Source organism: Festucalex cinctus, chromosome 14, assembly GCF_051991245.1.
Source record: "Festucalex cinctus isolate MCC-2025b chromosome 14, RoL_Fcin_1.0, whole genome shotgun sequence".
In the NCBI taxonomy this organism is placed as follows: Eukaryota; Metazoa; Chordata; class Actinopteri; order Syngnathiformes; family Syngnathidae; genus Festucalex; species Festucalex cinctus.
In genome coordinates this window covers 5628637-5653050 of record NC_135424.1, presented here as the reverse complement: position 1 = coordinate 5653050, position 24414 = coordinate 5628637, and the positions used below count along the sequence as shown (strand labels likewise).

The 24414-nt window shown below is 39.9% G+C and overlaps 1 protein-coding gene across 1 annotated transcript in view; it reads left to right on the top strand.

The window, feature by feature from the left end:
- LOC144001029 (protocadherin-15-like) overlaps positions 1-2215 on the top strand; it is a 255906-nt gene extending 253691 nt beyond the window's left edge. Inside the window, exon 40 of the mRNA XM_077494957.1 lies at positions 2077-2215. The gene's annotated coding sequence lies outside the window, so the exon portion shown is untranslated. The remainder of the gene's footprint in view (positions 1-2076) is intronic.
- Positions 2216-24414: the final 22199 nt, after the last annotated feature.

Sequence of the window (24414 nt, the reverse complement as noted above, 5' to 3'; positions counted from 1 at the left end):
TGCCAATGAAGTTGTCTGCTACCAGTAATGTTTAAACTTGCTGCTTTTTGTACCCATCGATAGTTCTAGTACTTTTAATAATATGTTCTATGCAGCACCACTAGTCTAAATATGATATTTGGTTTAACTCTTTGACTGCCAAACGTTATCCAAAACCCCCCAACGGTGCCAGCCGATTTGGAGCATTTTCACTCATCTTTCAAAGCAAACAGAATATTGTGCGGTATGATGACATAAATATGGTGGATACCATATGAAAGATTGGATTCCATTCTTTCATGAGAAAAAAAAAAGTATGTTTCTACCTTATTCCGTTCTTTAGTCATCACCATTTGAAATTAGGTCATTGGAGTGACATAAGCGAAAATACAAAAATATTAAGAGAAAAACAAGCTTTTTGTGAAAAGATACTATTTTTTGCACAACAGTGACTTTGACACTAATATTTTTTGTTTAGTGGCAAGGCAGCGCAGCACAAGACGTTGCGCTGCCCATTGAGAGAAAAAACAAAACAAAACGTAATAAACGTAAATTAACGTTTTTGGCAGCATTCATTAGGATTTTAGAATACGTCATTAAACGTTTTTGGCGGTCAAAGAGTTAATATTGTATTAGTGCAATATGAGTTAAGCAGCAAAATCTAGCTGTAATTCTCAATATCAGAAGGCGGCCATTTTGCTTCTTGCTGTCGAGTGAAAATGACATCACAGTTTCTTAGGTCTCGGGTAACAACCAATTACAGCGCAGCTTTAGAAAACAGGTGAGTTGTGATTGGTGGTTGCCCGAGCAACCGTGACATCATCTTCAGTCGACAGCAAGTGGCAAAATGGGCTGGATTTTGCTGCATAACTCATATTACACAAATGTAATATTAATCAGAATGTCATGTTTAGACTTGTGAGGTCACATAAAACATATTCTTGTCAAGAAATGTTTAACGTCCCCTTTAACGTAACGACACAAACCTTTTGAACTAAACCTTTCTTTCTGACGCGGATGATTCGCTGTGTCAAACTGCCGCAATATAGCGCCAACTACGCCTGAGGAGGACTTATAGCGTGTCAGATTTTCTTACGTATCGGTGGCTGGTATCGGCAGCCTCCAAGAGTACTCGATGTGACTGCAGTTATTGTTCCCTCTTAATGTATCTAATTTTATTTGACGTAATAGTGTTTCCTTGTGAACTTTTATTTTGAAAGGTATACATCCGGTTGGTCTGCGCTCACACATTCAGTTTTACGCTTCGAGAAGTTTCCAAAACACAGACGGTACCTTGCTAAGAGACTGGCTACAATGCACATATGATGCTAGCTATTTTGTCACTACCTATTTTAAAGCAAGAAGATTGAAGAAGACGATTTATTCCCCTTTATATAGCACGCAGCCAACGAGGTATTTATAATTTGTTTACTTGTGTACTTATTTCTTTTCTTGAGATTCATGCTGCGCATGACTTTATACTTTATGTTAAAGTAGATATGTTCTCTGTGTGTTGTTTAGTTTTCACGGTGGTGATGACATTTAAGGAAAAGTCAAGCCTTAAATAAACCAGCTGTAAAGGAAACCACTTGTGTCTGTTCGTGCTTGGAGGGAGTAACAGTGAAAACTCGTTGGCTGCGTGCTATATAAAGGGGAATAAATCGTCTTCTTCAATCTTATTGCTTTAAAATAGGTAGTGACAAAATAGCTAGCATCATATGTGCATTGTAGCCAGTCTCTTAGCAAGGTACCGTCTGTGTTTTGGAAACTTCTCGAAGCGTAATACTGAAAGTGTGAGCGCAGACCAACCGGATGTATACCTTTCAAAATAAAAGTTCACAAGGAAACACTATTACGTCAAATTAAATTAGATACATTAAGAGGGAACAATAACTGCAGTCACACTCAATAACAAATAAAATAAGACCAATTTCGGCTTGATACTGACGCCTGATATCACATATTTTGCATGCTGCTTTGTGGGGACCACAGAGTGTGTGATTTTAAAATCCACGTGTTGCGACTGTGTGCAACCTCCTCTTCGCGTGTATCCTGCTTGAAGCCTCCAATGAAACTGATCCCCGTTCTTCTTCTCAGCTGGGCAGAAAGAAGCGTATGAAGCTGGTGGTGGATCGAGAAACGGAGACCACCTCCACCGGAGAAGAGAGCTCCTCGGAGACGCAGAGGGCGTGCCGTCCGCCCGGCAGCCACGGCAACATCAACGGGAACATCTACCTCGCCCAGAACGGCACCATTGTTCGAACCCGACGGACGCCCCACCCCAACAACCTCAAGGTGGGTTCGCAGTTTAAAAAACTGGACAAGCTGGGGGTGACTCACGAAGAGCCGTCGCCCATCGTTAGCACGGAGGGCCTTGACGGCGGCACGGAGAACGGGACGACGGGTACGTGCGTCCCCCCCGCGGTGGACATCAACCTTAACACCCGGGCCTCTTGCGGCTCCCTCAGCGCCAGCCTGAACGGTCTTAAAAGCTCCGGCTCCAAGAGCAGTTTCGGCAAATCGTCGCTGGGCACAAACGGCGGCGGCCCGTGCGCCGGCGACGAGCCCGAGACGTCGTCGGCGGACAAGCGCAAGGACGGCAGGGAGACGCTGCCGGCCCACAGCGATCACGCCGTATCGGACGAGGAGGAGTTGTGGATGGGACCTTGGAACAATCTGCACATTCCAATGACCAAACTCTGACTCATCGGCCTCGACGTCAACTTGCCTTTCTTTCATGTGGGATTTTGGTTTTCTTTGATTTTCACAAATAACTGTGTGCCTCGACTGTAAAATCTCTCTAGTTTCTAATTTGTATTGATTCAGTGACGAATCAACAAAGAGCTGCAAGGCAATGAGGGCGCCCCAGTGGACCGTGAGTCACCTTTTTTTTTTTTAATTTTGTACTCTGTTGAGCACAGATCATTAGCCTCTTTCGTTTTATTTCATCACATCAATCACTGGTAAAGATCTTTAATATATTAACAGTTTATGATGAGAGAACTTCGAAAAAGTCTATGATGAGGTAACGCTTATTTTTGAGAATTATTTTCATTTATGGAGATTTATAAATATAATATCTACCAAATTATTTTCCGGATTTTGTATCAAATAGTGATGGAAGCAAACGTCCACATGATTGTTATCGCTGTTTTTCAGCAGTGACAGATGGTGTTGGTTTGCATATTTTTTTAACAACAAGGATATATTTCCAACGGTTCATCAGTCATGTCAGCGGGGCTAAAAAGGACTTCGAGTGAAATGTGAACGTCGAGCCTTGGCGAATTCCGCCGCTTGGATGTTACGCGAGCGCGTCTTTGTGACGTGCGGAATGTTCGCGGCGTTTTCTCCAAAGCGACTTCTTAAATTGCACAATAGAGTGAAAGTTGAATAAAAGATTGCGCATTGCCGCAACTTGGCAGCGTTTTTCGTGCTCTCGCTTTTTGTGGCAAGTCGCCAAATCGGGGATGGCGCGTCGCTCGGGTGCCGGCGGGGGAAGTCTCACTCTTTTGACTTGGCTGCCTGTCAAGCGACGCCAAAAACAAACAATGGATCTCTCCAGTCGATTCCCTTGATTTATTCCGTGACGCATCCAACATGTGGAGGATGACATGACTCTTTCATTCGCCAGTCAATCACAAGCAAAAGCTGTGCCAATCAAGTCGGCGGGGATGTTTTTTGAAGGCTGCCGTTCATAGAGCAGCGGCGGGGGGGCGAAGCGAGCGAGCGCCAATGTGGAGTTGCTTCAAAAGAGCGAAGCTTGCAACTAGGTCAGGATCGGGAACCTTGTTCATTGCCGGCACCGTCGGCGCAGCAAGTCGGAATGACGACTTTACCAGACGTTTTGTGCGACACCTCGACTGAAATGCAGTTTGTGCGTTAGTGGCAGTTTATCTGTTGAGTTTGGGTTTTTTCTTCCTACGCTTGCACGCTGGCCTAGCAGGCGACAGGTTAGCATCACTGTTCTGACGTTCAGGTTTCAATTTCCCATCGCTGTCCGCTCACATTCAGACTTTTGAGGCAATTTAGAGTCTTCAATTAACAGAGAGAGTCAAAAATCGAACCTGAGGCAGAAGCGCAAAAAAATTATGCGCCACCCAGAGCCCACAACTTCCTTTTGTCCTTTTGAATTGGATTATAAAGATCCTCCCGGGCCAGTTGCAGGATGATATTCCTCCATATTGTGTCTCTTAGCGGATTAAATGAGGCGCATAAAAGCGGACGCGTCCAAATGCTGATGTTCTTTTGCAAACAACCTTGAATCCGATGTTCCTGCAAAACGAGATTAACGTGTGATTTGTATTTGTTGTTGACTCAAAACGGCATTCCAATGACTTAATGTCTGTTTCAGGTGTTTTATAAAACGTCCCAGAGGATACAGAATTATTTTTCACACACATATTGAACCTTTCTGGAATTTGTCCGCACATACGTGCCACTGTTTAACTAATTTGCTCCCAAAGGCGTATAAATATGTTCTATTTTAATTATTACCATGCTCCCAAAGACGTATTTATACGTTTTTTTTTTTTTGGTTTTTTTTTATTTTTTTTATGCTAGAGCATACAGAAGGCTTTGATGCAACCTCTAAACTGAAGATAATGCTTGGAGCAATGGCAGTTACTACAAAAACTGCCATCAGATGACAGCAGAGTATAAGAGACCAACCAACTTCTTTTCCCCGCTGTTTTAAACCGTTTTGCTAATAATGATGGAACTTAACTATATTCTAATGCTAATTGCTGCAAAACGGAAACAGATAGAAATATAGTTTGTTTGTTTGTTTGTTTTCCGGATGAAAGAAGAGACTCTAATCTTTCTCTTGGTAGGTTCAATGTTTTATCAGTAGAAAACAATATTCTATGGGTCTTGCAAAACCAGTCAAAATCCAGTAAAAAGTTCACACCTATAAGGACCATATGTCCCAATATTTATGTATGTATGTTTGATCATTTTGGCCCACTTGCGAGGATAAACACGAGTTGCAGTCGGAGTGTCGTGATTTTTCTGTCTTTTTTTTTTTTTTCTTTTTTTCGGTGTTGAACTGGATCCCGTCTCATGTCGGGATTTTGAGCGGCGTGCCCTCTCAGCTTTGAACTTATTCCCATCAGCCCTCGCGGCGGCTGCAGGGGAGTTCGAGCGCGCTCCGTTATTAGCAAGCAGAGACACTTTTTGAGGATGCTGCACTCGTGGTAAAGGCACACAGGCACACGTTGGCCATCTGCCGTAGGGTCATTTTGTTGGAGTTGTCCTTTTCATTAACATTCTCAGGCTTTTTTTTTTTTCTTTGATCGCTTTCCTAATGTCGTGCTTCGGCGCATGTGCAGCAGCGAGGGACGCTGGGACGTTCTCCTTGACGCGTGTGAGTATTCTCCGTGCTCCTGATTCAGTCATCTTCGAAAGTGGCTTTGTGGTCGGTCATGTGAGCTGGTTACAAAGTCAAACGGTAATTTAGAGTCAGCGGGCAATTCATTAGGTACACCCGAGGTTCAATATACGAGAAGCGACAACAGTAATCTGACTACAAAGATCATTCGCAAATAATTATTACTGCAGTTTACTGAGTCACTGAAAAGAGTTGATTTAAAACCCTTCATTTGTTTTCAAGGCTGTATTATACTGCCACCTGGTGGCCATGTGGCACATAGTAGGTGCCACAATGAAATATGATACACCAACAGAGAGAGAGATGCCCCGTTTGCACGCCCCTGAGTTTTGTTTTTGTTTTTTTAATATATTTAATGTAATGATATTACTGTATATTTATGAGGTACAACAGAGTTCTGTAAGCACATTTCAATTTTTATTTTGGGAAGGAAGCTGCAACAGATTAATGGCATTTCCACTCATCCTGATGGGCAAAGATATCTGAAGCCATTGCTGTAATGTTTTTAACTCATTCACTGCCAGCCTAGTAAAAATGGATCTTTGACGTAGATTATGGGAAAAATAATGATCATGATTATTTTTGGCAAAAGTTGAAATCACGATTATTCAAACGGTTATTTATGTTTTGGCACAAAACGAGAAAATATGTAAGCGTTTAAAAATATTAGGACCAAATTTGAAAAAAAAATAGAAACACTATAATTAAGTTTTGGACCAAACATCATTTATGATAATATATATTTATTTATGTTGGCAAAAACGTGAAAGTTGGAGTGCAGCATATGCACTGTGCAGTAGGGCAATATATGTATATATATATATATATATATATATATATATATATATATATATATATATATTGGTACAAAACAAGAAAATTTTTAAACATAAAAAACAAATAAAAAAAATATTAAGACAAATAAAATTCTTTGAAACACTATATTTATGTAAGTTCCTTTTGGATGAAAAAAAATATCAAATTAGTTATTTTAAAATTTAAAAAAGGTGCAAATGTATAAATTTAAACAACACAATAGTCTTTTTAGTTTATGATTATGCTGATTTTGTAATTGTGGAGTGTAATAATTGAAATTATAATTGAATTTCGATTAATTGCACAGCCCTACTTTGACGTGTATAGCTGTCAATGGCACTGAATGAGTTAAGAACAAACATCACTTCACCTTGTGTGTGTTTTTTTTTTTTTCCTCCTTGGGATGGGGGCGGGGCTTCTTCTTCACCCTGTCGACAGGCGATGCGACTGACGGAGTCTTTAAATGCTCCCAATCAATGCTAAATTCATCAAAACATTCCCAAGGGCCATAAGTTGATCACGCGCGCTAAAAATCCAATTCATAAACATTCGGTGAGTCGTCTTCGGGGCATGCAGAGGTTTTTTTAATTTTCCCACTGATCGATTTGACTCTCCCACTTTTCGCAGATTGCGCTCGGGCCCGCTCTGCACATCATCGCTCGCTTATTACATTTTGCCTGTGGTCCGATCGGATTTCAGGTGGCACAGATGGGGTTGGAGATCCAAACGCGACCTGCAGTGACTGCAGCTGAATCTCATCAAGGCGCCCTCGGCGAACATCCTGGTTCAAGATTAACCCTGAACATCGATAGTGTCATCTGCAAGTTGCAACTGAGATTGGAAGAGTCACAGAAAGGCACAGAAATGAAAAGATTTTCACTTATATTGGACGTTTATACCAAAAACCATTTTAAAATGTGTTGTGACTGAATTAATGCAATTTGCCTTTTGCTCTCATCTATACAGGGAAAAATGGACGCCTTGAGCCTCACAATAATCATCAAAGAAAGGTAATAATAATTTGATTAATACTATTCAATATACAGTAAATACAATGACTACATATTGTATTTATGAGAGGATATTAGTGATCATTTTTAATTCCATAAATATATATTTCAAAATGTATTAAAAGTATTGTTATATGCTAATTTCATAATATTAAGTTAAATATTGGAGTTAAGAAGTGTACCATTTCTTATAGTAAGGCCATAATAAAAATATTGCATATTTTTATATATTTGCATATATTGCATATTTGTTATAAGCCTATTAATTTAAAAATAGTTTCAAAAAACACTAAATAAAAGCTATTTGTCACATTAATTTTCAATAAATGTAGCTTTTTTTTATTTTGTTGTTGTTGTTGCAGGGTATTAATAATTTATTTAAATACTAAATGACATTTATACATTAAACATTTATATACAATTACTATTTACTGTGCATCTCGTCGTGCATGCGGATGCTGCCGTTTCCCCGAGATGACCACTAGATGGCGCCTGTAACCCACAGGAACAAGTGATGATGTCATGCAAGTGGAGGCGGCAAATGTGGAGTGATGAAAATAGATTTAAAAAAAAAAAAAAAAGACAAATGTGTGGATTTGTGTGAGCTAAAGTGAATATTTGCTCGCGCTCCGGTGGGACGTTGTAGCATACTTGCACAAGATATATTGTGTGGCTTTTATGAAACCACTAAATGGGGACATGCTGTAAGCGATGATGCCGGTAATTCTCTTGGACCCAAAACGTAGCCGTAAATCACATTTAGTATATGATTTTTAGCGACTGTCTTTTTATTCTGTCTTGACTTGTGGGAAAATACTACATATGAATAAAACTTCACTTTTTTACTTTTTATTTTTTTTGCATCCTGTGTGATAGTGTTGACATCCATTTTTTTCTTTTTTTCTTTTTTCTATTTTGGGTCAGGGTGCCGCTTAAGCAGAGGGTATGTTAAGATGTCGAGGTCCATCATCATCTGCTCATTTCCTGCAGCTATTTAAGAGCAGGCCTGACAAAAATAGGCGCACGGCGGGCCGCAGACGAAGCTATCTTGAGGGGGCGCAAACTCGTTCGGGCAAATTCAAAAGGCTCGACGAATGTTTTTTGAAATGTCTTTTTACCTGTTTGAATGGATAGCGACGGAACGGCATACTAGTGGACAGCATGTCTGCTTTGCAGCTGTGAGGTTCTGGGTTTGAACGGCCCTGCAGCCCTTCTAAGTGGTGTTTGGCGACTTGTGTCCTGCACAATCTAAAAAGTAGGTGCTAACCGTTGTTTTTTTGTGTTTGTTTTTTCGGCCAGTGATGCTTCTGATATTTGGCTGAATAAAATTCTGATAACTGATTAACTCCTTTGCTCACAAAAACGTATAAATACGTTCTATTTTAAATGTTTGTGTCCCAAAGACGTATTTATATGTGTGTTTTTTTTTTTTTTTTTTTTTTTTTTTTTATGCTAGAGCTCTCAACCACTCAACTGCAAAGAATGGTTGAAGAGGGCTCCAGGTGGAGGAGTGGTACCGTCACTTGCCTTCGGTGCCGGTTGGCGTGGGTTCACTTCTCCGCCTGGGAGACCATGTGTGGCTTATGTGATGTAAGCATGTGTAAGTGAGTGACTGAGTGATTTAAAAAAAAAAACATTTTAAAATAAATGAATAAATAAATAAATAAATAAATAATTAGAAAAATGTCGTTATTACACAAACAGCCAGCAGGTGGCAGTAGATCTAAGGAGCTCAACCAGGGCCATGTTGAAAAAAAAAGCTCAAATACTCACAATTCTAACTACATTTGTGAATAATGAGGAAACTTAGCTATATTCTAATGCTAATTGTTGCAAAACTGAAAAAGATAGAAATATACTTTTTTTTCCTGATGAAAGACAAGACTTTAATCTTTCTTTTGGTAGGTTCCATGTTTCTGTAGAAATAGAACCGAATATTTTGTGGGCTTTGCAAAATCAGTCAGGGAATGAAGGGGATTGCTTCTGTGAAAATGACTGTGAGTTAATCAGCCCATCGATTTAAAGTATACAAGGAGATCAAATTAGCCGGATGATTGAGTTGGGCCCGACAAAAAAAAAAAAAAAAAAAAAAAATTATATATTTTTTGACAATGTTATTAGACTACACTGATTTGATTGGCTGGATCGGGAATGATCAATGACGTCATTGATCGGCTCCACGAAATAAAATAATGTATATATTAACTCATTGGCTGCCATTGACGGAAAAAGATGTCAAATAATGAATTTTTGCTGGGCTGGCAGTGAATGTGTTAAACACAATGTGGCAATATATTTTGTGATTATATTGCAGCATCCTTTTTTTCCTTTTTTCTTTTTTTAAGGCAAATTTTGCTTAAAAATCCGTCAATTTTGGTTACATCTCATCTTAACTCATTGACTGCCATTGACGGAAAAAGACGTCAAATAATGCATTTTTGCTGGGCTGGCAGTGAATGTGTTAAAGGGATACTTGACTCATTGAGCCATTTTCAGCAGTAAAAATTTAATATTTTGTCTATAATTAATGTGGTAACTTCATTATTTTTCATGTACAATTAGCACCTTTCAATTTTTTCTACTTGCTGTCGACTGATGATGACGTCACCTGCGCTGAGGAAGTAAGTATCGACCAATCATGGCTCAGTTTACTGACCAAACCCAGAAAACAGGTGAGCCATGATTGGTCGTTACTTCCTCAGCACAGGTGATGTCATCATCAGTCGACAGCAAGAAAACAAATTACTTTTTAAAGGTACTAATTGAACATGAAAAATAATGAAGTTATCAAATTCATTTTGTACAAAATATGAATTTTCTTTGCTGAAAATTGTTAAAGTATCCCTTTAATATACTTAGTGAATATCAGCAAGATGTCAAGAACGCAATTACACAATATAGCGATCAAATGTGAGATTATTTTTCTATTCCTTTCACTATTGAATAAAGGGTCAATTTCAGCATTATTGCTGCTCGTGTGGGAAACAAACCGAATAGACGGTTCGAGTGACTGACGTGCCTTCCCCCACATGCACGTAGTCATTGCGATGGCACCCCGCCCAGTAAAGCATCTGCCCCCCCACCAATAATGAACGGCTGTGCTTGTGCCACGTCGCATCGCGCCCCCGATGCGACGTCGCATCTGATCTGGCGCTGCGTTGCCGAGTCGATTAGGGACACGGCGGCGACGTTATTCCAGACATGAGGCCTCCGCTTTAATAGGGTGCTGATGCTTTTCGCTCCTTGTTGCTTTTTACAAGGGCACATGATGGGAGTTTCTCACCAAAAACAAAAAACAAAAAAAAGCCTCATTGGGTGTCACGCTTGTTACGTGGCCAGACTTGTCCCGGCTGCCGGCGTTTCTCAGCGTCCGCGGCGTTAACGGATAATGTCAACGCAGTAGGCAGCCTTGTTAGAAAGCAATTAAGGCGAAATGATTTAAACGGCGTGCGGTTTGGCCGCTGGGGCGAGCCCCCGAGGTGTGCGCGCCGCATCGTTTTCTCCAAATGAGCGTTTGACTCCCAAACCGCCATTTGTGCCAATGTCGTTCGAAACCGCTCGTTCCCACACCCGCCTCGCGCTCGAGCGGGTTACGCGCGCACGCCCGCGTAACCAGATGAGTAATTGTTGGGTTCGACTCGCTTTTGGGTGTGTTAAAACGGTAGCTGGTTCAAATAACACAGGCTGAGATATGCTCCTGATGTGTGTTGTGTGCTGCGGCGAAAGTTGGCTAGTTATCATGGGTTAGTGGGGTTATCGTTCTAGTGAGGCTTGTTAGATTTGTTTGGGTTTCAATGAGTTTGGGTTAGCAAATTTAGGGTTGTGGTTAGTGCATTTAGGACGAGTGAGGTTAGGTTATGGTTAGTGTTGTTGCCATTTGGGATAGTACAGTTTGGGTTAGTAGAGTTGGTGTTAAGTTCGCTGTGAGGATCCGGTTAAAATTGACGTCTATAGCCGTCATTGGCAGGGAAAGAGTTCATTTAGATTTAGGGTTAGTGCAGTTGGAGTTCTTTGGAATTGTTCATCCATCCATTTTCTTCCGCCAATCCTGGGTCGCCTCGCAAGGCAGCCTGAGCAGGAAAGCCCAGATTTCCCTCTCCCCAGCCACTTCATCCAGATTTTCTGGGGGAATCCAAGGTGTTCCCAAGCCAGTCAGGAGACAGTCTCACCAGAGTGTCCAGGTCGTCCCAGTGGGATGTGGTCGGAGCACCTCACTAGGGAGGCGTCTAAGGGGCATCTTAACCAGATTCCCAAACCACCTCAACTGGCTCCTCTCAATGCAGAGGAGCAGCGACTTGACTCTGAATCCCTCAAGATGGCCGCACTTCGAACTCTATCTGCGGAGGAAACTCTTTTCGGCCGCTTTTATATCTTGTTGTTTTGGTCACGACCCACAGCTCGTGACCATAGGTGAGGTTAGGAACGTAGATCGACTCCCAGCTCAACTCCCTCTTCACCACGACAAACCCATACAGAGTCCGCATCACTGCAGAGTCTACACCCGACCTGGAGAGGGCACTGCAACCTTACCCGACTAAGGACCATGGTCTCATTTTTCGAGTTTCTGACTTTCATCCCAACCGCTTCACATTCGGGCTCTGAATGCTCCATTGAGAGATGAGGATCGGGGCTCGATGAAGTCAAACGTACAACCAATTTCGCCGCACTTAGCTGGGGGTGACAATCAGTGGTACTTCAACTTTAACTTTAAGAAGAAGTGATGCAATACTGTGACCACCAAACCGGACCTCCTCGGTTCCTTGGTTGCGCTTAGATATTCATTCCATCAAGGTTAAAAACAGAACAAAGGGCAAACTTGGTGGAGTCCATAACTAGAATTTACTGCCGGCAATGTGGACTAGATACTGTCATCAGTGATACAAGAACCGAACAGCCCCGATGACTGACATGGATTTCTCTGATTCGCTGCTGACTGGCACGCGGCTAACACTGATTGACTTCTGACCAGATAAAGAGATTAAAGATTCCTGACATCACATAGCTTCTGACATCACATAGCTTCTGACCAGTTGGAACTATCCATCCATCCATTTTCTTGACCGCTTATTCCTCACAAGGGTCCCTTGGGGGAGAGCTGGCGCCTATCTCAGCTGGCTCGGGACACCCTGGACTGGTTGCCAGCCAATCGCAGCAGTTGGAACGAGCTGCTGATTACATGCTGATTGCATTAGTTCAAATAAAACAAAAACACTGTAGTTACATGCCGAATGCATCTGGCATCAGTTTAAATAAAGTCAAATAGTAAAAACAAACATCAGACATTTGCCACAAACAAAACACAGTCGTGACAAAAGTAACCCAATTATGGGCCGAAAATGGACCGATCCACGTTGTGGGTTAATTTGACCAAACTTTCTGGGTTGTTTCATACAAAGTGACCCAATTATTTTTTTTTTTGACCCAATTAAAGGATCTGACCAATATTTACGAGTTGTTTTACACTAAAAGACCGATTTCTTGATTCAAAGTTGGGTCAAATTGCCCCAAGTAGAGGAACAGTCCATTTTTGACCCACAGTTGGGTTATTTTTGACCCAACTGTTTTTAGAGTTTAATAGGGTTATAGTTAGTACAGTTCTAGTTCTAGTATAGTTCTGGTTCTATGGTTGATGTGCAGCAGAGCCTTATTTTTAAGTTACATGTAGAGTTAGTGTAGTTAAGGTTGATTGATCCAATCGGGGTGAATGGGGTTACATAGTGATTTGTGCGTGCGCAGTTTAGGTTCAGTGACGTTAGGGTTAAAAACATTTTTTTTTTTTTAAAGAATTAAACTAATCAGAATGGACGCCTTTCGGGCTGGTGAAGTTAGCTTTTGAGTTAAGGGACTTTGACGCAATCAGGCCAGGATTCCGCGTTGGCACGGCCATGTGTTATTCACATTTGGTGAGGATCAAAGCGCGGCTTCCTTGGAACCTCGCGGAGTCACTTGACCGCCTTGTTTCCAACGCGAGAGCTCATCCCCGAGTCCACGTGATGAGTTGCCATTGCAAGTGTGCCTCCGAGCTGGTCGACCAGAGTTTCCAGTGGCCCTTGCCTTTAACACATTCACTGCCAGCCCAGCAAAAATGTATCATTTGACGTATTTTTCCGTCAATGGCAGTGAATGAGTTAAACAAAGATTAGTGCTTGGCCATGGCAGACTCCGTTTAGCTGCTGGCATGTCGTTAGCTTACTCTGTGTGTGTGTGTGTGTGTGGGGGGGGGGGGGGGGGGGGGGGGGGTACCAGCCAGACTGCTTGGATGTGGTTTGGAACATCTGTGTGGTCCCCACTCCAGAAGAAGACAGACAGGGCAGAGACAGACACTGGGGTGGGGAACAAGGGAGGGGGCGGCCCTCCAGCCGGGACCCCAGGATCGCTTTTTTCAGAGACGCCCCTCAGTTTTTCCATCACTGCTGTCATGGTGGCAGCCAGGGAAGAGTGAGAGCGTGAGGCAGGAGTGCACGTATCGCAATGAGGGCCATCAGTCTGCTTGATGACTTATGAAGCCCAAGCGTCGGGTCTGGCGCTCGCTTGGCACGGGGCGGGACGGAGGGGCGTCGCGAGGAGGCCCCCTCTAAAACCGCAGGCCCGGACGCCCCCCCCCACCCCTCCGCGGGCGCATGCGTGCGGTGTTTATTTACGAGGCCGTTTTAACCGCGTCGCGGTCCCTGCGGTGCGCTCGACACAAGATGACAGCAGCCCCAAACGTCTTGCCCTTGAAACCCAGCGTAATGGTCGCTCAAGACAGGCAGTGGGATCGGCGCCTCGTCGCTCGCGTAACACATCAGCGGCGCAGATCTACGGCCCACGCCAATGGCTTTTTAATATCTGTGTCTGTGGCGTCTGGGACACTTTGGATTGCCACTGTATGGCTGGCAGGGCCAAAGAACAACCATTTAATGCAATGTTTGGGATGTTTACGCCCCGCCAGAGACGAATTCTTAATTCCAAACCTGCAATTTGAATTTCAGACTAGCGTTTTGTTTTTTTTTCTTGTTGTTTTTCTTGGTATATACTTGCCAGACTAGGGGGGCCTTTTACATTACACAAGGCAGAAACTGTAAAAACTGTCATTTAGAAGGGGGGTCGTTTGAAAATGTGTCTCCCAAGTGTCCATTTTTAGAAGCAATAGGTTCCACTTCAGTCTTAATTGTAGTTTGTGAAAATGGAGTCTTAAGTCTGGACACTTGTCTGTATGTCACAGTCAAAACAGTATTTGTTCAGCAAAGTACAGTAGTACATAGGTGCTTTTCACACTGCACTTAGCAGGACACAGTGCGTTGTCATCAAGCTCTAACTTTTTTCGAACCGGATTATAGCCAAAATTCGGGTTTTAAAAGGCCATGTAAACAGGCGCAAAAACCCGAATAAGACCCCTGGGTTACCCCTTTTGGAAAGCAAATATTTGCTCATGTAAATGTGGTTGGGGTAACTCCTTTGAACAAAATTTGGGTTTGCGTGAGTCTTTTTGAGAACAGGAGCTACTTGTATGCACGTTGGCCATCTTACATTGCCACTTGCAACAAATATATGCGTGCGTTTATATCCGTGCGAAATACACATGCAGAGGAAAATAAACATGGCGCCACAGCAAGGAAGCTCACTTTTGGAGCGAGGAGGAAAACGAAAACTTTATTTAGCATGGTGAGTGACGTCAATATAATGTGTCTTTTATTGACTGTAGAAAGTTAAAAGCGGAAATGATGTCTATATGTGGGAATGCTTCAGCATTTTTATTCTCCACACTTTTTTGCCACGTAACAACTCGCACATAATACTTCCAATTTACAATGTTCACATTTCAACTAGCTTAAAAATTTCATGCCTCCTGGGGTATATATCATCTGATTCCACATTACTTATACTATTTGCACAATTTAATGTTTAGTATCAACTTTTCCCAATTCATTTTCAACGGGACAGACATTGAACTTTTTCCAAGTATCACTTTGCACGCCCACTTCCGTACATATAACTTACCATCATTACCAGGTGTCTGATACTGCTCGGTGGCACAGTTGGTATCTCTCAATTGACTTCATAAGCATTTTACATGTATTCAAATCTTAGCATTCAGCTTTCAGCATTCCCACGCAATTTCCCCAGAAATTGCACCCAGTGTAGTTATAAGAGGGTGTGCATACTTATGCAACTGCATTATTTCAGTTGCTTATTTTTACTTCCCTTCTCAACAAAATGAGCTTGGTACAAGTTGAAGAAGCAGAAAAAGTTTATCAAAGGATTTGTAACAAAAACCGGGCATTTTCCACGCCCACTTCCGTACATATAACTTAAACGTCGTTACCTGGTGACTGATACTGTGGAATCCGTAATGAACGGCGGCTCGGGTTGTACGTGGGGCTAATTATTATTTTGTAGCTCAACCATCCATCCAGTCATTCATTTGCCATGCAGGGGTGTCCAAACTACGGCCCGCGGGCCATTTGCGGCCCGCCGTCCATTTTTTTTTAGTGGCTCGCGACATATGCTAAAAATGGCATTTGACTCAGTTCAAATAAAATAAGAACAAAAAAGGTTTGGAGATGGTCAAAGTAAGAAGGGAGGGTGTCGAAAAACACAGGTGCTATTAAAGGTTATTTTAGTTGACTAAAACTAACGAAAAAACTAAAACTAAAACTCAAAAAACAATTTCGTTGACTAGACAAAATAAAAACGAAGATGCTTTTTAAAAAAGAAAACTTAACGGAAATTACATTTTATGTTTAGCAAACTAACTAAAATAAAACTAACTATACTTACAGAAAAAATGTCCTTCGTTTTAGTCTTTGGTAATTAATTTAATGAATGAGCCTTTGGGGATTATTTTAAAAGTGATTTTTAGTAGATTTATTTTGATATAAACTGAAATAATGAGGTCGCGCCCATGGTGTTTTTTAACTTTTTGTTTTAAATTGAATCACCCAAAATGTTGAATCGGTCCCTTTTTGACCCAACTTAGTTTATTTTTGACCCAACTGATTTTAGAGCGTATGAACAGTTCAAAATAGCAGTCAGGAAAAGCCTACTAGAACATTAACATTAACAATGCTTGATCTCATTCAATGTGAACAAATTTGAAATTGATTCCTTCTGAGCACAGTCACATTCGAGTTTTAAGAGGGTGTGCAGACTTTTGAAACATTCTTTTTTTTTTACCTCCTTTTAAAAAAAAAAATTATATTATTATTATTATTTTTTCGAACAATTGAGTTTTAGTTCCATTGCGTTGAAGTGTATTTGCATCAGTTTAGTGTTGAAATCACGTAGAAATTGAAAATTGTTCTTTTCAGATTTTTTTTGGAAGCGGGTTTCGCCGCAAGTGGATGCTGCTTCGTTTTGCTGTCGATATCGTGTGACTCGTGTTGGTCTTCATCACAGGCAATAAGTCATGTTGTTTTGTTTTTCCACCTCCGTGGGATCGAGTGGCTTCCTATCGTGGAAGCGGTCACGCATTCTGACAAAATGAGCCTCGTTTTGTCAAGCGTTCAAGCACCGAGACGTCTTAATATTACAAGTAGGAACAACAGTCTTTTGTAGGATGCCTTCGCTTCTTCTTTTTTTTTTTTTTTTTGTACATTTCCAACATATCTGAAGACCACAATTTACCACTTTGGTTCCACAAACTTGCTCGTGTTATTATCTTGTTATGCTCGCTTGAGGGCCAAAGACCATGAGCGGATAAATGACAACAATTGAGGTTCAAATCAAATACCAGATTTCCAATGCAGTCGAATGTTGATGTCATTTGGGGGGGGAATTACAACCTGTAAACGAGAGAAAAACAACATGTACTGACCTCAAGCGTCTTGGATCGCGTATCCACAGAAATCATTTTTTACATTGGCAGAGCGCGTCGCTCGCTAAATCATGTCAACATCATCATTGACCTCATCTCGTTTGACCAGCTTGTACTGGGAAATGCTCAAGATTCTTTTTTATTACAATTATTTTTTGTATCATTATTTAAACTGCACAACACAATTTCCCACAAAATGACATTGTTAATGTTTTTGGCATCACATATTTTATATTAAAAAAAAATGTGTGTGTATATATATATATATATATATATATATATATATATATATATATATATATATATATATTAGGGCTGCATGATATTGGGATATCATGCAATATAGTTACTGAATATGGTGATATTATGGTGATATTTAAGGTACCTAAGGAAATAACATTTTTATGATCTAATGAAAGAATAAAATTTTTCATGCAGCAAACTAAGAAAGCTCAATATATTCTTAGTTCATTAATTGTAATTACATCTCGATAATGTTCAACTATTGGATGGTGGTTGCACATTTTAATTAGGGGCTGACTGGTCAAATTCAGATAAAAGCATCAAATTCCACGTGAAAACTTATTGCATGTCTTTGCGATATGCATATTGCATGGGCCAATATCACGATATCGATATTTTTTCGATATATTGTGCAGTCCTAATATATATATATATATATATATATATATATATATATATATATATATATATATATATATATATATATATATATATATATATATATATATATATATATATATATAACATTTAATTTAATTAAAAAATACTAAATTAATACATTAAATTAAACAAAACGCTATGCAATGACATTAGATTAATTTAAAAATCAGATAAAAATTAAAAAATAAATAAATAAAAATGCAGAACCAGCACAGACTGCCAAGTCAACTAATTCTGGATTTGCTACACACATTGTGCAGGTATGAATGTATACAAATTAAAATGTATTACGTTTTGAGCTATGCTAACTTTTTCTTTTATTTATACTTTATATTGATTTGTGTTTAAGCTTTCCACCCTCTTACATTTTCCTGTCCACACGGCCATGGATATGTAAAACCGCTGGCAACAAAAGTGAGTACACCCCTTTGTGAAAATGTCCAAACTGAGCACTGATGTCAAATCAAGTCAGCGCGGATGATCGTCAAATGTTGTCTTCCGCTCGCAGGCTCCCCCGTTCGTCCGCGGGCGATCGTCGGCGACGTCCGTCTGCGAGTTCTTACACGGAGCCGTCGCGAGAAGATGAAGGTCCCGTCTAGACATAATCTGCGGTTCGTCGTGCGTTTTCTTTCGGCATTATTGAAGGCTGTCGGGGGAGGCTAAGATTAGCCTTGGTCACTTCACGCAGGCCTCTGCCACTTGTGGCTAGAATCTGCTCTGGGGAGATTGGAAGGGGGGCAGTTGTGATGATGGATGAGTTGAGAGGGGAACGTTCAATAACCATCTGAAAACACTTAGATGACTGCGGCTCTCCTTGCCCACATGTGAGGGCATTACGCTTCATTTTGTTTTCGCTTCACTTTGTCAGTGGCCGATCAGAAGTAAAAATGTGTCAGGATTAATGCGGCAGTTTAAATGAGGGTCCCCCCCAAAAAAAAAAAAAACATAGCAGGCCATACTTTTCCCATCCTTATGAGACCGCGAGTGGCTCCGACACGGCTCCTTGAGGGCCCTCGAGACTGCGAGGATTAACTCTTTTACTGCCACACGTTATTAAAAATCAACCCCCAATGCCAGCGGATTTTGAGCATTTTAACTAATTTTTCGAAGCCAGCAGAATATTGTGTTTTTTGTTTTTTTGTTGGTTTTTTTGCTACATAAACAACATGGGTACCACATAAAAGATCACATTCCATTCTTTCATTAGAAAGAAGTATGTTTCTACCTGATTCCGTTCTTTAGTAATCACCATTTGAAAATAGGTCATTTGAGTGAGCGAAAATTGAAAAGATAAGATACATTTCCTCCACAACAGTGACTTTGATACTAATATTTTTTGGTTTAGTGACGCTCCGTCAAATTAGGTTTAATGTTACAAAGGCTTTGATCATTCACGTCAGCCTTGAAAACGTTCTATTTCATCAGATTGCGTCATGTTTCATTGTAATTCGCAGCTCTAGTTAGGGCCCGAGCAGCTACCGCTGCCATCTGCTGGCTATAGATAGTGGGTGTTTTTGATTTCACAACTCATTGACCCGGCTGCGCTGCACTTGGACGTTGCACTGACCACTGATATATTCACAAAAAAAAAAAAAAAAAAAAAGTAGTTGACGTCACTTAACGTTTATGGCGGCATACATCGTGATTTCACTAAACGTTATTACACGTTTTTGGCGGTCAAAGAGTTAAGATTGGGGGGGGGGCTTCCTCCCACATGACTGATGGGAGCGAAAGCAATCAGCCGCATGAAAATTGCCACTCGTGTCAACGTGGACGCGTTTGCTCACCTGAGAGGGAGAAATCGTCTTCTTCTCGTTGTCATTTGAATTTCAAATGTCTTGAAATTTCCGCTCAGAATACGATCATGCGCTCGATTAATAGCCCAAAGCCGATATGCCAGAAATGTGGTGACAAGGGCGTGTCGAGCGCCTCATCGTAAAAAGTGGAGATAATTGTTGAGGGCAAAGACAAGCTGTCATCGAGTCAAAAAAAATATGCGAGCGACATCAGCACTTTCATTGTCTGGGCCCGCTTGCTCGAATGAATCACACGCCTCGCCGGCCAAAAAAATGGAAACCTCGTGTGCTGGGTTAGCACGGTGGTCCCCGCGATGCGGCCGGGGGGGGGGCTTGTGCTGCCCGCGCTCTATTTTGTCGCGCAGGCGCGCGTTTGAGCTATCAGCCGGGGAATGGCGAGATGCGCTTTTCCAGCCACGCCCACTTGCATCCTCCAACGCAAAGATGTTTTGGAAAGCAGGCCCGGGTTGAAATTGCTTCCAGTTGAAGGCAATTTTGTTTCACCGCGATACATGAGGTGTCATATGAATTATGAAATGGATATCCATGCATCATCATCATCTCGTCATTCTGTTGGGCGGGGTCGCAAGGGGTGTCAGCCTGAGCCGCACTTCCACAACTGTGTTTCCAATTTGTAAAATATACAATCATGTTAATAAAATTACGTTTACAAGAAGACAGAAGTACAAATAAAACAATTATTTTTGTTTGTTAAAAATGTCAAAATACATAAACTTCTATAAATTCAATATTATTTATTTTTGTGTATTAATTTAAGTAAATAAGTGAAAAATAATGCATTATTGAAAAAAATAAATGAAATAAAATAATATATATTTGGTAAAAAATACATTTATCATTTATGAGTGTTGACTTTGCATTTAATTTTTCCATAGGTAAAATTAATTTAAAAAATACATTATTTATTCAATTAATAAAATTACTATTATTAATACATTAAATTATATGTATATTTTTTATTTTACATTACTGTATTATTTTATTGTATCATTTTGTATTTATACATTTGTGTACAGTACATAATTTGACAGTGAATGACAGTAGGTCATTATAAATATTGTATTTATTCCTGATAATTATTTTAATGTATTAAATTAGTAATGTGTTTTTTGTATTGCTGTTAAATAAGTCTAATAAATTTAATTAAAATGCATTTATTTATTAGTGTTGAATTTGTATGTAATTTATTAATACAAAATTAAATTAATACAAATATTATGTATTTATCATTAAAAAATAAAACATGGAATGAATTTGTAATTTGTTTATTAGTGTTCCTTTTTAATGATTTTTTTAATAAGTTACTTTTTTACTTTAATCACAATTAATTTTAATTTTTAATTTTAATCTATTAAATTAAATTATCTATTATTTTATCTAATTTTAATTTATTTTCACTTTGATTCTAATTTAAACAAATCAACGATAGTTTTGTATTATATTATTAAATATATTTTGAAACTTTTAAGATTTTATATGACAATGTAATTGGGTTGAACGCTGTTTTTAGTTCCTCTTTTTGTTACTTTTATTTCATGTTTGGTTTTGGTTGCTTGAATTGTCTTTTTTTTTTTTTTTTTTTTTTTAATACATGTTTGAAATAAACAACATGCTCAACATCATGTGATGTCATAGCACTGAAAATTGCTTTGCATGGTTGAACTCTTACGACTGACGGGTCGGGATTGTCATGAAAGGAAATTGACATCCTCAAAGAAGTCATTTAAAGTCACTCGTCACATTTTCATGGCTAGGATCAAACGCTGAACACTTTTCCCCAATTCTGAGGCCCACAAAAGTATATGCTTGTGCATTTCCTTTTTGGGAAGGAAGTGCATCATATTTATGTGACACTCGCATAAATCAGTCCAGTAAGAGATTTGTGGTTCTGCCTCATGCCTCCCTCAAAGTGTGACCAATGGAAACGCTTGACTAGATAATTTAACGCCGCATGCTCTCAACTGTCAAAAACAGGGACGATGACGATTTTTTATTTTTTTTTTCGCACCGATCGTTCATTTATTTTGGTACCCGTTCAGTTAATGTGTCCATAAACTTGACTTGGTTCCCACCTGGTTCGGCACGAGAGAAAAAAAAGCCCCAGTGAACCAAAACCATGTGACATTGCTTGCTTCTCTTATTGGAGGGAAATGGTAGAAATATTGACAACATGCCGTTTGGGAACTTATTGACACCTTGTTTAAGATGAAATTGTCAAAAGACGACAAGTGAATCACAAACATGCTAACCTGAAGACTTGGAGTCTTTTTCAGTTTGTCTCCAAATGACCAAAGTAAAAACGTTAGCTGTTCATATATAGTGTACATTTCATAAGCATTGCTCCAAAAAAAAAGACGGTGAGATGCCGGGATATTTCACAAAATAAACCGGATAAATACGAATATGTCTTCGACAAAATATCTTTTTTAAACATTACTTGATGTGAATAACCTTTTTTTTTTTTCAGGATATATCCTGCTGCTCGTCCATTAATTTTTAGAGTGGGCATATTTACAGTGGATATAAAAAGTCTACACACCCCTGTTTAATTGCCATGTGTTTGTGATGTTAAAAAACAAAACCAAGATAAATGATTTCAAATATAATACCCGGTATAACCTTATGTTAGTAGAAACATCATGCTTTGGAGCCTTACTTATGGACGGAATTATGAAAAGTTCAAAATAGTATTTTTTTTTGTTTTTTTTGTTTTTACAGTAAAAAACGTTAAAAAAAAAAAAAAAACGAAAAGAAAAAAGAAAAGAAAAGTTCAAAATAGTAGTAACACTACCTTCATGCTTCTGCTAGAAAACAAAAATAAACACAATAAAAAATGTCAGGAAAAGCCAACTAGAACAACTGAAATTTCAAAAGGGGGTGGAAGATGTACTTTAATGGCAGATGTGTGCTGATTTCAGTTTAACATGACTTTAAAGGTGACTGGTCATGCTTGAAGACAGCAACATGCTAGTTGTGGGAATGCTGAGCATTCCCACGTATGTTATTGTGATTTTTATTCTCCACACTTTTTTTTTGCCGCGTAACAACTCTCACATAATAATTCTAATTTACACTGTTCAAATTTCAACTTGCTTCAAAAATTCAAGCCTCCCGGGGTATATATAATCTGATTCCACATTACTTACAGTATTTGCACAATTTAACTTTTAATATCAACTTTTCCCCATTCATTTTCAATGGGACAGACATTGAACTTTTCTAAGTATCAACTTGCACGCCCACTTCCGTACATTTAACTTACCATCATTACTAGGTGTCTGATACTGCTCGGTGGCACAGTTAGTATCTCTCAGTTTACTTCATAAGCATTCTACATGTATTCAAATTTTAGCATTCAGCTTTCAGCATTCCCATGCAATTTCTCCAGAAATTGCACTCAGTCTAGCTATAAGAGGGTGTGCATACTTATGCAACTGCATTATTTCAGTTGCTTATTTTTACTTCCCTTCTCAAAAAATTAGCTTGGTACAAGCAGAAAATGTTTTTCAAAGGATTTAGAGCAAAAACCTGGCATTTGCACAGGGTGTGTAGACTTTTTTTTTTTTTATTCAATCCAGTGTATTTACACTGTTTTGATACGATCCCCTTGCTAAATTCAATGTGATACCAATTTTTTTTGTTAACCACACAGAGGGAAACGCTTAATCCAGCGCACTGGATTTCTTTCAGCCTGGCGAGGATCTTGAGGTGGGCCCGTCCCGCTGCTGGTGACACAGGCGACAACAGCCGGCCCGGCCCGGCCCAGCGCGACACGACCGTCTGTCAAAGTTTCCAGCAGCCGCTGGTGTCGTCCACGGTGAGCGCGGATCTGGTAGTGATTACCGTAACGGAGACAGTAAATCATGACGCAGCATGAAACCAATTTGTGGTGCGGAAAAAAAATAAAATAAAAAATGGACCAGGGCCTTGCTGGATGGAGCCACGCTTAACTAGAAAAGAAGCGTTAGCGCACAGGCCAGGCTGTCGTGAGTGCTAGATGCTTTGGAACGTGACAAACCGAAACATTTGGCCACAGGACGACAAGTGACAAATGCTAATAACAATGCTAATATGTCATCAATATCAATTTTGTCATGTAGCAAGTCAATTTCCTCCATTAAAATGAATTGAAATGCTATTAATTCGTTCCAGCCTCCCAATAATATCACATTTTCATAATGATGTGTTGCTCACCTGTGTGGAGTCACTCTGCCTCATCTAATAGCATTAAAAGGGAAAATGTTCCACTTCAGTAAGAAGGGTGAGTCAGCAGCATTAGTCAAGTCAAGTCATCTTTATTTATATAGTGCTTAGTTGTAAGTTACTGGAGAAATCATGAGGTAGAATTCAAGAGAATCTCAGAGTACACAAATGGATAGTGTGATTCTCTTATGAGTATCATATTTTTGTGTGTTTTCAGATGGACATGTGGACCAAATAACAATCCAAGGTGTGCCGCTGGGGTCGGGTTCGAGGGCCCTAAATTTTTCAACGGGACAAGCTGTTTCAAATCAAAATGGCCGACTTCCTGCTTACCATATTGATTTATTTATTTTGTTTATTTGCATGGCTTCTAACTAATATTTATTTATTAGTTCACCAAATTTATTTACCCTTTAAAAACAAAAAACAAAAGAATGAGAGTACCAATGAGATCATGTTCAGGACCCCTGTCAGGGTTACCTGTTTGACATCAAATTAAACACGACACAAAAAAGGAGAGAAGACACTCAGTTCAGGGCTCGCGAGGAGAAAACTGACTGATAGAATTCACTCCTGCACTCTCTGAAGATTCCTCTCCTCACCTTCTCTATTTATTTGGTTTTCCGCACCCTTTCCACAACACAATTATTCCTACAACCCCTAAAATAAAACTCAACCCTCAATTTTTCAGGTATGACTTTTTTTTGTATGTTCTTTCAACTA